Source organism: Canis lupus, chromosome 36 (assembly GCF_048164855.1).
Source record: "Canis lupus baileyi chromosome 36, mCanLup2.hap1, whole genome shotgun sequence".
In the NCBI taxonomy this organism is placed as follows: domain Eukaryota; kingdom Metazoa; phylum Chordata; class Mammalia; order Carnivora; family Canidae; genus Canis; species Canis lupus.
In genome coordinates, this window is record NC_132873.1 from 32,377,368 (window position 1) to 32,389,965 (window position 12,598).

A 12,598-nucleotide genomic window follows, 5' to 3' on the forward strand; every position below is an offset into this window, starting at 1 on the left:
GCACTGGGAGCCTTACCCCTAAGATCAGGAACAAGACAGGGATGTCCACTCTGACCACTGCTATTCAAAATAGTACTGGAAGTCCTGCCTCAGCAATCAGACAACAAAAAGACATAAAGTCATTCAAATTGACAAAGAAGTCAAACTCTCCCTCTTCGCCAATGACATGATACTCTACCTAGAAAAACCAAAAGCCTCCACCCCAGGATAGCTAGAACTCATACAGCAATTTGGTAGCGTTGTAGGATACAAAATCAATGCCCGGAAATCAATGGCATTTCTATACACTAACAATGAGACTGGAGAAAGAGAAATTAGGGAGTCAGTCTCATTTACAATTGCACCCAAAAGCATAAGATACCTAGGAATAAACCTAACCAAGGAGGTAAAGCATCTATACCCTAAAAACTATAGAAAACTTCTGAAAGAATTTGAGGAAGACACAAAGAGATGGAAAAATATTCCATGCTCATGGTTTGGCAGAATTAACATTGTGAAAATATCAATTTTACCAAGGCAATGTTCACCTTTAATGCAAACCCTATCAAAATACCATGGACTTTCTTCAGAGACTTAGAACTAATTATTTTAAGATTTGTGTGGAATCAGGATCCCTGGGTCATGCAGCGGTTTGGCGCCTGCCTTTGGCCCAGGGCACGATCATGTAAATCCAGGATTAAATCCCATGTCAGCCTCCTGGTGCATGGAGCCTGCTTCTCCCTCTGACTGTGTCTCTGCCTCTCTCTCTCTCTCTCTCTCTCTGTTTGTGACTATCATAATAAAAAAAGACTTGTGTGGAATCAGAAAAGACCCTGAATAGCGACGCGAATTTTAAAAAAGACAACCATATCTAGGGGCATCACAATGCCAGATTTCAGGGTGTACTACAAAGCTGTGGTTCAAGACAGTGTGGTACTGGCACAAAAACAGACAAATGGATCAATGGAACAGAAGAGAGAACCCAGAAGTGGACCCTGAACTTTATGGTCAACTAATATTCGATAAAGTTGGAAAGACTATCGATTGGAAGAAAGACAGTCTCTTCAATAAATGGTGCTGGGAAAATGGACATACACATGCAGAAGAAAGAATGAAACTACACCACTCTCTTTCACCATGCAGAAAAATAATCTCAAAATGAATGAAAGATCTAAATGTGAGACAAGAGTCCATCAAAATCCGAGAGGAGAACACAGGCTATATCTTTTTTTGAACTTGGCCACAGTAACCTCTTGGAGATACATCCACGAAGGCAAAATAAACAAAAGCAAAAATGAACTATTGTGATTTCATCAAGATAAGAAGCTTTTGCACAGCAAAGGATACAGTCAACAAAACTAAAAGACAACCTACAGAATGGGAGAAGATATTTGCAAATGACGTATCAGATAAAGGGTTAGTTTCAAAGATCGATAAAGAACTTCTTAAAATCAACAACAAAGAGACAAAGAATCCAATCATGAAATGGGCAAAAGACATGAAGAGAAATCTCACAGAGGACGACATTGCCATGGCCAACATGAACATAAAAAAAATGCTCTGCATCACTTGCTCTCATGGAAATACAAATCAAAACCACAATGAGAACCACCTCACACCACTGAATGGGGATAATTAACAAGGCCAGAAAAAAACAAATGTTGGAGAGGATGCAGAGTAAAGGGAAGACTCTTACACTTTTGGTGGTAATGTGAACTGGTGCAACCACTCTGGAAAACTGTGTGGAGGTTCCTCAAAGAGTTAAAAATAGACCTGCCCTATGACCCAGCAATTGCACTGTTGGGGATTTACCTCAAAGATTCAGATGCAATGAAACGCGGGGACACCTGCACCCCGATGTTCATAGCAGCAACGTCCACAATAGCCAAAATGTGGAAGGAGGCTTGGAGTCCTTTGAAAGATGAATGGATAAGGAACATGTGGTTTATGTATACAATGGAATATTACTGAGCCATTAGAAACGACAAATACCCATCTTTTGCTTCAACCTGGATGAAACTGGAGGGTTTGACGCTGAGTGAAGTAAGTCAATCGGAGAAGGACAAACATATGTTCTCATTCAATTGGTTAATATAAATAATAGTGAAAGGGAATATAAGGGAATGTAGAAGAAATGTGTGGGAAATATCAGAAAGGGAGACAGAACATAAAGATTCCTGACACTGAGAAAGGAACAAGGGATGCTGGAAGGGGAGGAGGGCAGGGGGTGCGGGTGAATGGGTGATGGGCACTGAGGGGGGCACTTGCCGGGATGAGCCTGGGTGTTACTCTGCTTGTTGGTAAATTGAACACCAATAAAAAATAAATTTAGTTTTTAAAAAAAGTTCAAGCAACTAAATATTTATGCTGCAAACATAGGAGTACCTAAATATAGAAATCAATTAATGACAAACGTACAGGAACTCACTGATAATAATACAATGACAGGGGATTTTATCACCCAATGATGGCAATGGACTGATCGTCTATGCAGAAAATCAACAGGGGAACAATTGCCTAGACACACTGGACCACAGGGACTCCACAGATATAGTCTGAACATTTCATCCTAAAGCAGAACACACATTCCTTTCAAGTGCACATGGGACATTCTCCAGAACAGATCATCTCATGGGCCACAAATCAGCACTCAACAGGTACAAGAAGGTTGATATCACACCATGTACATTTTTAGACCACGACGCTAAGAAACTCGAAGTCGACAGTAAGAAAAAATTTGGACAGACCAAAAATACGTGGAGATTATGAACATCCTACTAGAGAATGAATGGAGCAACCAGGAAATTAAGGAGGAAATATAAAACAAATGAAAATGAAAACATGTTTCTCCAAACATCTGGGATGTAGCAAAGGCAGTCCTAAGAGGGAAGTACATAGCAATCCAGGCCTACCTCAAGAAATAAGAAGTCTCCAATACACAACCTAACCCTACACCTAAAGGAGCTGGTAAAGCAATAGCAAACAAAGCCTAAAGCCTACAGAAGAAGGGAAAAAATAAAGATGAGAGCAGAAATAAACAATACAGAAAAAAACAAAACAGTAGAATGGAGTAACGAAACTAAGAGCTGGTTCTTTTTTTTTTTTTTTTGATAGTCACACAGAGAGAGAGAGAGAGAAAGGCAGAGACACAGGCAGAGGGAGAAGCAGGCTCCATGCACTGGGAGCCCAACGTGGGATTCGATCCCGGGTCTCCAGGATCGCGCCCTGGGCCAAAGGCAGGCGCCAAACCACTGCGCCACCCAGGGATCCCTAAGAGCTGGTTCTTCAAAATAATTAATAAAATGTATCAAGCCCTAGCCAGCCTTATCAATGAGAAAAGAGAAAACCTAAATAAATAAAATCACAAATGAGAGAAGAGAGATCACAATCAACACCAGAAAAATAAAACAATTATAAGGGAATACTATGAAAGATTATATGCTAACAAACTGGGAGACCTGGAAGAAATGGACAAATCCCTAGAAATGTGCAAACGAGCAAAACTGAAATAGGAAGAAATAGAAAATATGAACAGACCCATAATTAGCAAAGAAACAGAATCAGTAAGGCACCTGGGTGCCTCAGTGGTTGAGCATCTGCTTTAGCTAAGGTCATGTTCCCAGGCTCCTGGGGGATCACGTCCTACATCAGGCTCCCCGCATGGAGCCTCATTTTCCCTCTGCCTATAACTCTGCCTCTCTGTGTCTCTCATGAATACGTAAATAAATGTGCAGCCACTGTGGAAAACAGTCTGGAGGGTCCTTGAGAAGTTAAAGATAGGGGATCCCTGGGTGGCACAGCGGTTTGGCAACTGCCTTTGGCCCAGGGCCTGATCCTGGAGACCCGGGATCGAATCCCACATCGGGCTACTAGTGCATGTAGCCTGCTTTTTTCTCTGCCTGTGTCTCTGCCTCTCTCTCTCTGTGACTATCATAAAAAATTTTTTTAAAAAGAAGTTAAAAATAGAGCTACCCTACGATTCCAAAATTGCACAGCTAGGTATTTACCCCGAGGATACAAAAGTAGTTTAGTAGATTCGAAGGGGAACACGCAGCCCAGTGTTGGTAGCAGCATTATCAACAACAGCGAAACTGTGTATACAGCCCAGATGTCCATCGATGATGAATGGGCAGAGACAATGTGGTAAATATACACACTGCGACATCACTGGGTCATCAGAAGGGATGAAATGAAGCCATTTACAATGACGTGGGAGAAGTAGAAGGGACTTACACTAAATGAACTCAGTCAGTCAGAGTAAGACAGGTACCAAATACCATACAATTGCATTCACATGTGAATTTTAAGAAACCAAACTGGCAAAGGGGCAAATGGGGGGATGAGAGATGCAAACCAAGATACACACTCTTAACCACACAAAATAATCTAATAAATACCAGAGGAAGGTGGGGCGGATGGGTAATCAGGGGATGGGGATAGTGGAGGTCACCTCGGACCAGTACCAGATGTTGTATTCAAGGGTTGAATCACTATGTTGTAAACCTGAAACCTGTAAACCTATATCATACTGTGTTTACAAAGAGGAATTCAAGTAAAACTTTAAAATAATAATTGGTAGTATAGAGGATACCTGTGCGCACAAGAGATAAAATCAGAAAGGCAACTGAAAATCCAAACAAAACTCTTTAGAGCCACAAACCCCTCCTTAGCTGAGCTCAGGAGAAGCCTGCCATGCCTATTCTCACCCCAGCAGAAGCCTGGATTTTGATTCTCTGGGGAGGCCACTGACTTGGTGGAGTCAGGCTATCTTTGAAACCAAAACGTAAATAGAGTGCATAAAACTAAACGGCCCAAGATGCTAGGATTCCCAGTGCAGGCACATGCCAAGACCCAAACTCTAACCATACACAGACATAACCCTTACCCTACACTTAAGCCTAATGTTAACCTAACCCTTAAACAAGAACTATCACTAATCAAAAACCAAACACAAACCCCAAGACCGAAACACATTCACTGAACCTTCCTGCCAACCCTCACCCTAACTCCTAAACCTATTCTAAACCCTTAACCCTGACCCTTACTTTAAATCTAACCATAACCTCTAACCATAACCTTAACTTAATGTACTCAAATCGTATTCCTAAACTTAACCTGTACCCTAACCCTAACCCTCTAATACTAATCCTTTTTTTTAAATTATTTATTTATTTATTTATGGTAGTCACACACAGATAGAGAGAGGCAGAGACACAGGCAGAGGGAGAAGCAGGCTCCATGCACCAGGAGCCCGACGTGGGATTCGATCCCGGGTCTCCAGGATCGCGCCCTGGGCCAAAGGCAGGCGCCAAACCGCTGCGCCACCCAGGGATCCCTCTAATACTAATCCTATCTTATTCTAAACCCTTAACCCTGACCCTTACCTTAAATCTAACCCTAACCTCTAACCATAACCTTAACTTAATGTACTCAAATCGTATTCCTAAACTTAACCTGTACCCCAACCCTAACCCTCTAATACTAATCCTATCTCATACCCAAAAGTGTACCCTAACCCGTACCCTAAAACTAATCCCTAAACCACTGCCTAGCCCTCTCTTAATCTTTTCCAAGCCGTACCCTGACCCTGACCTGACCCTAAACCTAACCCCTACCAAACACTAACCCTATCCTATCCCTAACCCCTATCCTAAACCTAACCCTCGCCCTAACACTAATCCTAGCCGTAACTTTTACTCTAACCCCTAACCCTAACCCCTGACCCTAACTCACACCCTAAACCCTAACCGCAAACCTAGCCCAAACCTAACTCTCACCATAACCCAAACCCCAACTCCTAACCTCCTGCCCTAATCCCTAAAGTCTAAACCCTATCCCTAACTCTAACTCCTGTCCCTCACACAAACTCTCATCCTAACTCCTAACCACTGACCCTTACCTTTATCCCTCACCCTAACCTCTAATCCGTAACCATAAGCATAATAATAACCCCTAACATCTAACCTAAGCCTAACCACCAAATGCCTCCACTCCCCTGACCCTACCATTCATTCTACCCATTCACTTACCCTATGGTTCTGAGGAGTCCCTACTGATATGGACGTGGTCCCCAATGGCACCTCCAGAGTCCTCCAGAACGTCCTGTGGAAGCCGGGGTCCTGTGAGTGCAGACGTGGCCCCACGTGTTCCAGAGACTTAGTCAGCGGGTCCTGAGTACGCCTGGTCTCCTGTCACCGTGGGTATGCCTCACATCCCCCGGAAGCCTCACAGCAGGTCCTGAGGAGGCTGTGGGTTCCTGTCAGCCTAGATGCAGCCCCATGTCTCCCAAAGCCAAAGTGCAGGTCTTGAGGAGGACGGGGTTCCTCTCAGTCTTGCCATGGCCCCACATTTTCCTCAGCCTCACCATAAGACCTGAGGAGGTTGGGGGCTCCTGTCAGCATGGACGTGGCCCCAAATCATCCCAGTCCTTCACAGTGCATCCTGAGGAGGCCGGAGACTCCTGTCAGTGTGGATTCGGCATCCACATTTTTCTTAGGCCTCACCACAGGCTCTGACAAGGCTGGGGTCTTCTGTCCGCACGGACGCATCCCCATATTTCCCAACATCTACACCGGGGGTCCTGAGGACATCAATGTCCGTTTTGTGGACGTGGCCCCACGTCCTCCCGAAGCATCACCACAGGTTCTGAGGTGGCCAAGGCTCCTGTCACTGTGGATGCGGCCCCCAGCTTCCAGAAGCCTCAACTTATGTCCTGAGGGGCCCATTAGCTCCTGCCAGAGTGAACGCGGCACCACATTTTTCAGAAGCCTCCCCGCGTGTCCTGAGGTGGCCCAGGGGCTCCTGTCAGCGTGGATGCGGACCCACATCTGACTGAAGCCTCCCCGCGGGTCCTGAGGCAGCCCAGGGGCTCGGGTCAGGGTGGATGTGGGCCCACATCTTCCTGAAGCCTTACCATGTGTCCTGAGGAGACCGGGGCTCCTGTCATCATGAACGCTGCCCAGTATCCCCCTGAAGAATCCCCGCAGATTCTGAGGAAGCTGTGGCTCATCAGCGTGGACGTGTCCCCATGTCTTACTCAGGCCTCCCCAGCACAGGCTTGCTCCTGTTAGTGCAGGCAGACGAGGCCTACTGCACATGCGTGCCCTCTGGGTGGTGCCTGGGCTCAGGCGCCCCCTGCGGGATGCTCAGGTGCTGCAGCAGGCTGTGCAGGAGGCAGTGTGCCCATCCCCAGGCCCACCTCTGCCTCCTTCCAGGCTCCAGCTGTGGCCTGTTATCTCCAGAAACGTCTGACTGAAAAGGAGCCCAACACCCAGCTTCCCCAAAAATACTTAAGGAGAAGGAATTGGAGCCCAAAAAGCGAAATGAAATGTGGACCAGACTTTTACCACGTCCTGTAAAACTCACTCAACCCTCTTCCACTGTGGGCGGGACAATGGCTGGTGCAGCCGCCCTGGAAACAGTGTGGAGGCTCCTCAGGAAGTTACAAATAGAGCCGCCCTGCGACCAGCAGGTGTACAGCCTTCAGCTCACTCTGAAGATACAGATGCAGTGAGACGTGGGACAACTGCACCCCAATTTCCACAGCAGCCGTGTCCACAGTAGCCACACTTGGGAGGAGCCTTGGTGCCCTCTGCCAGATGATGGTAAAGAGGATGGGAGATAGATGATGGTCATAGAGAGAGGAATGGTACTCAGCTATCAAAGAGAAGGAAATGTGGCATTTGCAATGACGTGGATAGAACTAGAAGGATCATCCTAAGTGTAATATGTCAGTCGGAAAAGAGAATGACCGTGTGGTGTCATTCATAGCTGGAATTAAAGAAGCAAAGCAGATGAACATCTGTGAAGGGAAGGAAAAACAAATAAGATGAAAACAGATGCAGGAAATACAGACTCTTAATTAAAGGAAACAAACTGGGGATCCCTGGGTGGCGCAGCAATTTGGCGCCTGCCTTTGGCTCAGGGCGCGATCCTGGAGACCCGGGATCGAATCTCATATCGGGGTCCCGGTGTATGGAGCCTGCTTCTCTCTCTGCCTGTGTCTCTGTCTGCCCCCCCCTCTCTGTGTGTGTCTATGGTAAATAAATAAATAAGTAATTTAAAAAAAATAAAGGAAACAAACTGAGGGTCGCTGCTAGGCGGGGACGGGGGAGGGGATAACATGGGACCAGCATGAAGGAGGGCACGTGATGTCACGAGTACTGTGGTTATCTCCAACTGTTTATTTTTATTTTTTTTTTTTTTAAAAGATTTTTTTTTTAATTTATTTATTCATGAGAGAGAGAGAGAGAGAGAGAGAGGCAGAGACACAGGCAGAGGGAGAAGCAGGCTCCATGCACCGGGAGCCTGACGTGGGATTCGATCCCGGGTCTCCAGGATCGCGCCCTGGGCCAAAGGCAGGCGCTAAACCGCTGCGCCACCCAGGGATCCCTATCTCCAACTGTTTAATCCCTGAATTCTTCCTCTGAAAGTATAATACACTATAAGTTAATTAATTGGGTTTAAATTAAATTAAGTTAAAAAAATCTGTTGTATCAGAACACGTTTCCTACTGGACTCTCTGTTCTGTTCCTTCACCTTATGCTGGGACCAACCCTCATGGGTGTGGTTTAAGTAGGCGTCAGGCCTCGTCCATGGACCAGCCCAGGGCGAGAACTCAGGACCCTGATATCAGGACCGGAGGTGAGGTCAGGAGTCGGATGCTTAACTGATGGAGCCAGGAGGGGTCCTGAGAAAAACACTGCTTTATCCTTTGTCTCTGTGACATCGTTTGAAATAGGAAAGTGCTGTGTCCCACTCTGTCCTGCTTTTCCAATACTGATTTGCTGTCCGGGGTCATTTGTGGGGGCGGATGGATGTTATGGGTTTTTTTTTCCTATTTATAGTATGTGCCACCATGATTTGACAGGGATGACATTTAAATTGAGGGTGGCTTTAGGAACTGCGGACATTTTCACACGATGAGGCTCCCAACCCACGAGCCCAGGACGGCCTCCCAAAGCCTGGTATGGCTAAGTGCACAAGTCTTGTGCTCCTTTGGTTCAGTCTCATTTATTCTCTGTGATGCTCCTGAGAAGGGAGTCACATCCGTCATTTCCTTCCTGAGGGCTCATTGTCAGGACACAGCAAGCCCCACAATAGAATAAAAACTGAGCCCAGACCAACGGCAGGAAGCCTCTATTAGAACAGATCTCAATGCCCTTGAAGGCCCCATATCAAAATGTAAACCGAACTTGAGGAATTGCTCCAGCCCTTTGGGAGTTCCCCGAGACCAGCCCTTAAAACTAAGCTAAAACCCACCTCGGGGTCCAAGTCCCTGCTCCGCTCTGTCGGGTATACTTGGACACAAGCTCAAGCTTGTAAATAAACCCTCGTGTGTTTGCATCAGTGTCAGCTTCTTGGTGGTTTCTCAAATTCGCAATCTTGGGCACAACAGTCTGAGATAAAAAAACAAAACCAAAAGAAGCTCGGATGCAGGTAGAGTGAACGCAGGGTTCTGAGAGCAGCGGCGGAGACCCGGGGGCTTGGGGGCTCTTCTCTGGAGGCCCCAGCAGACAGGGGGGTGGGATGCTCAGCCCCAGAGCCAGAGGACCTAGCATCCCCACCGGCATCCCGCCCATCAGGGCCAGGTCTCAGGGAGCAGCCCAGCGCTGCCCGCTTGAGCCCAGAGACGCAGACGCCCACCCCGCCTCTAACCCCCGCAGGATCAACTCTTAGGCAGATGTGCACCTGACAATCAGCACCACGGCCCATCCCCAGACCCCACACAGACCATTTGCTGCCGCCAAGTTGTTGGACCACAGAGGCTGCAGAGCTTCAGCTCTGCCTGGAATGTAGGGTCTAGATTCCTTTGTACACTGTGCTCTTTTTTAACTTATTTTCTTTGATTCTTTTTTATTAATTGCCTTATTTTAATTTTTTGTAGTACCTTAGATATTTCTTTTTTTACTTTCATGGTACTTTAATTGTTTTTCATATTTTGGGATTTAGAATCTTTTAACAAGCAGGCTAAAATAATCTGGTTTTTTTTTGGGGGGGGAGGGCAGTTGTTATTGTTTTTCTTGATTTTTCTTTTTCTTTCTTCTTTCTTTTTTGGAAAAAATAATGAGATTGAGAAACTCTCCTCCATAAAATAACATGAAGTAGTACTCACAGCCAGGAAGTTCATCAATAAACATATATGATGTCTAACTATAGTTTAAAGCAATGATTATAAAGATAGCAGCTGGGCTGGAAAAAGAGCACAGAAGCAAACTAGAGAATCCCTTACTGTAGAAATAAAAAAACTTAAATCAAGTCAGTCCAACGTTAAAAATTCTATAACTGAGATGTAGTCCCAAGTGGAAGTCTTCAAAACATGAAAGGTTATGGACCAAAGAGGCAGACTTAGGGAGTTCAGCCACTTATTAAAACTATAACATTCATATCATAGGAGACTCAGAAGATGAAGAGAGAGAAAAGGTGGACCTTGATCAGCCATTAGCAACGACAAATACCCACCATGTACTTCAAGGTGGACGGAATTGGAAGGTATTATGCTGAGTGAAGTAAGACAATCAGAGAAGGACAAACCTTGTATGTTCTCATTCATTTGGGGAATATAGTGAAAGGGAATATAAGGGAAGGGAGTAGAAATGTGTGGGAAATATCAGAAAGGGAGGCAGAACATAAAGTCTTCTAACTCTGGAAATGAACTAGGGGTGATTGAATGGGAGGAGGGCAGGGGTGAGGATGAATGGGTGACGGGCACTGAGGGGGACACTAGACGGGATGGGAACTGGGTGTCATTCTATATTTGGCAAATTGAACACCAATAAAAAATAAATTTATTATTAAAAAAAACAAAGAGTGGCACCTGGGTGGCTGAGTTAGTTAAACTTCTGCTTTAGGCTCAGATCATGATCCAGGTCCCAGGGCAGGCTCCCTGTTCAGCATGGAACCTGTCACCCTCTCCCTCTACCCCTCTCGCTCATGCTTTTTCGCCTCTCTCTCTCTCATATAAATAAATAACATCTTTGAAAAAAATTAAACAAACCTAGAGGGAAGAGAAATCTCCCATGTAGAAGAATTTCAAAGAATTTGTGCAGACATTCCACCGTCAAGTTCATGAGCATACCTTCCCACTCTTATGTGTGCAATACACATGGTAACTTCCTTCTAAAAATATATTATGAAATACCTAAAATAACAATGATAATACACTAATAATAATAAATATAATAATAAAAATAACAAAAATGAATCAGTTTACTACGGAGAAAGCTGACAAACACTACCTTAGCAAGATGATCAGATCGATACCACGACTGATAAATCATGTGATAGTATCTATCCTTTATATGATATAATAAAAATGGCAGTATATCTCTGTATATAATCTACAAAAACAGTTCAATCATGAGATAAACGACAGACATGTCCCAACTGAGGGAAGTTTTTCAAAATACTCTCCTTCTCAAAGTGTTCCAGTTCAACAACAACAAAAAGGCTGAAATACTGTCACAATCCAGAGGAGCCTAAGAAAACATGAGGACAAATGGAATGTAATATGAGGGATGGTAACTTAGCAAAAACTAAGGAAATCTGAATAAAGTATGGTCTTTGGTTAATGCGACTATTTTAATATTGATTCATTAGCTCATATTTGTACTGTACTAATATAAGATATCAATAATTGGAGAAATAGAGTGCCAGTGCATGTGAATGCACTATACTATCTTCTCAATTTCCCTATAAATCTTTGTTTTTTTCCTTTTTTTTTAATTTTTATTTATTCATGATAGGCACACAGTGAGAGAGAGAGAGGCAGAGACACAGGCAGAGGCAGAAGCAGGCTCCATGCACCGGGAGCCCGACGTGGGATTTGATCCCGGATCTCCAGGATCGCGCCCTGGGCCAAAGGCAGGCGCCAAACCGTTGCGCCACCCAGGGATCCCTGTTTTTTTCCTAATAAATAAGATTTAATTTGAAAATTGACTTAAATGAATTAGGCTCCAAGTGTAAAGACATTTTAAGAATAGTTGAATTAACTTTTGCCTTATTCTTAAATAGTTCCTTTGATGGAAACAAAGTAAGAATTTTAGATCAGAAGGAAAGAAAAACACTTATGAACACGTATAATGCATCCTCAACCTGAAAAGCAGGAACGGATAATAAATAGCAAAAATCAGATAAAACTAATTCTAGTATAATAGACACCATACTGGAAGTGCATTTAAAATTAGCAATGGGGGATCCCTGGGTGGCATAGCGGTTGGGCGCCTGCCTTCGGCCCAGGGCGTAATCATGGAGACCCGGGATCGAGTCCCACGTCGGGCTCCCGGTGCATGGAGCCTGCTTCTCCCTCTGCCTGTGTCTCTGCCTCTCTCTCTCTCTCTCTGTGACTATCATAAATAAATAAAAGAAAAAAAATAAAAAAATAAAATTAGCAATGCATAACATTTATTTCCTTGACATTTGTCTTCCAAAGAGTTCACAGTGTTTCAGTGTCAGTTGAAATAGGGGAAGAGAAAAAAAAAAAGAAATAGGGGAAGAATCTCAGGGAAGAATCCTTCACATAATAATAGGACCATTGGTAATAATGTCTCTCAGTTCATTCCAAATCCATAAAGATGCATTTCCTGATGAGTGACTGAACTGTGAAGAAAGGGATGAGAAA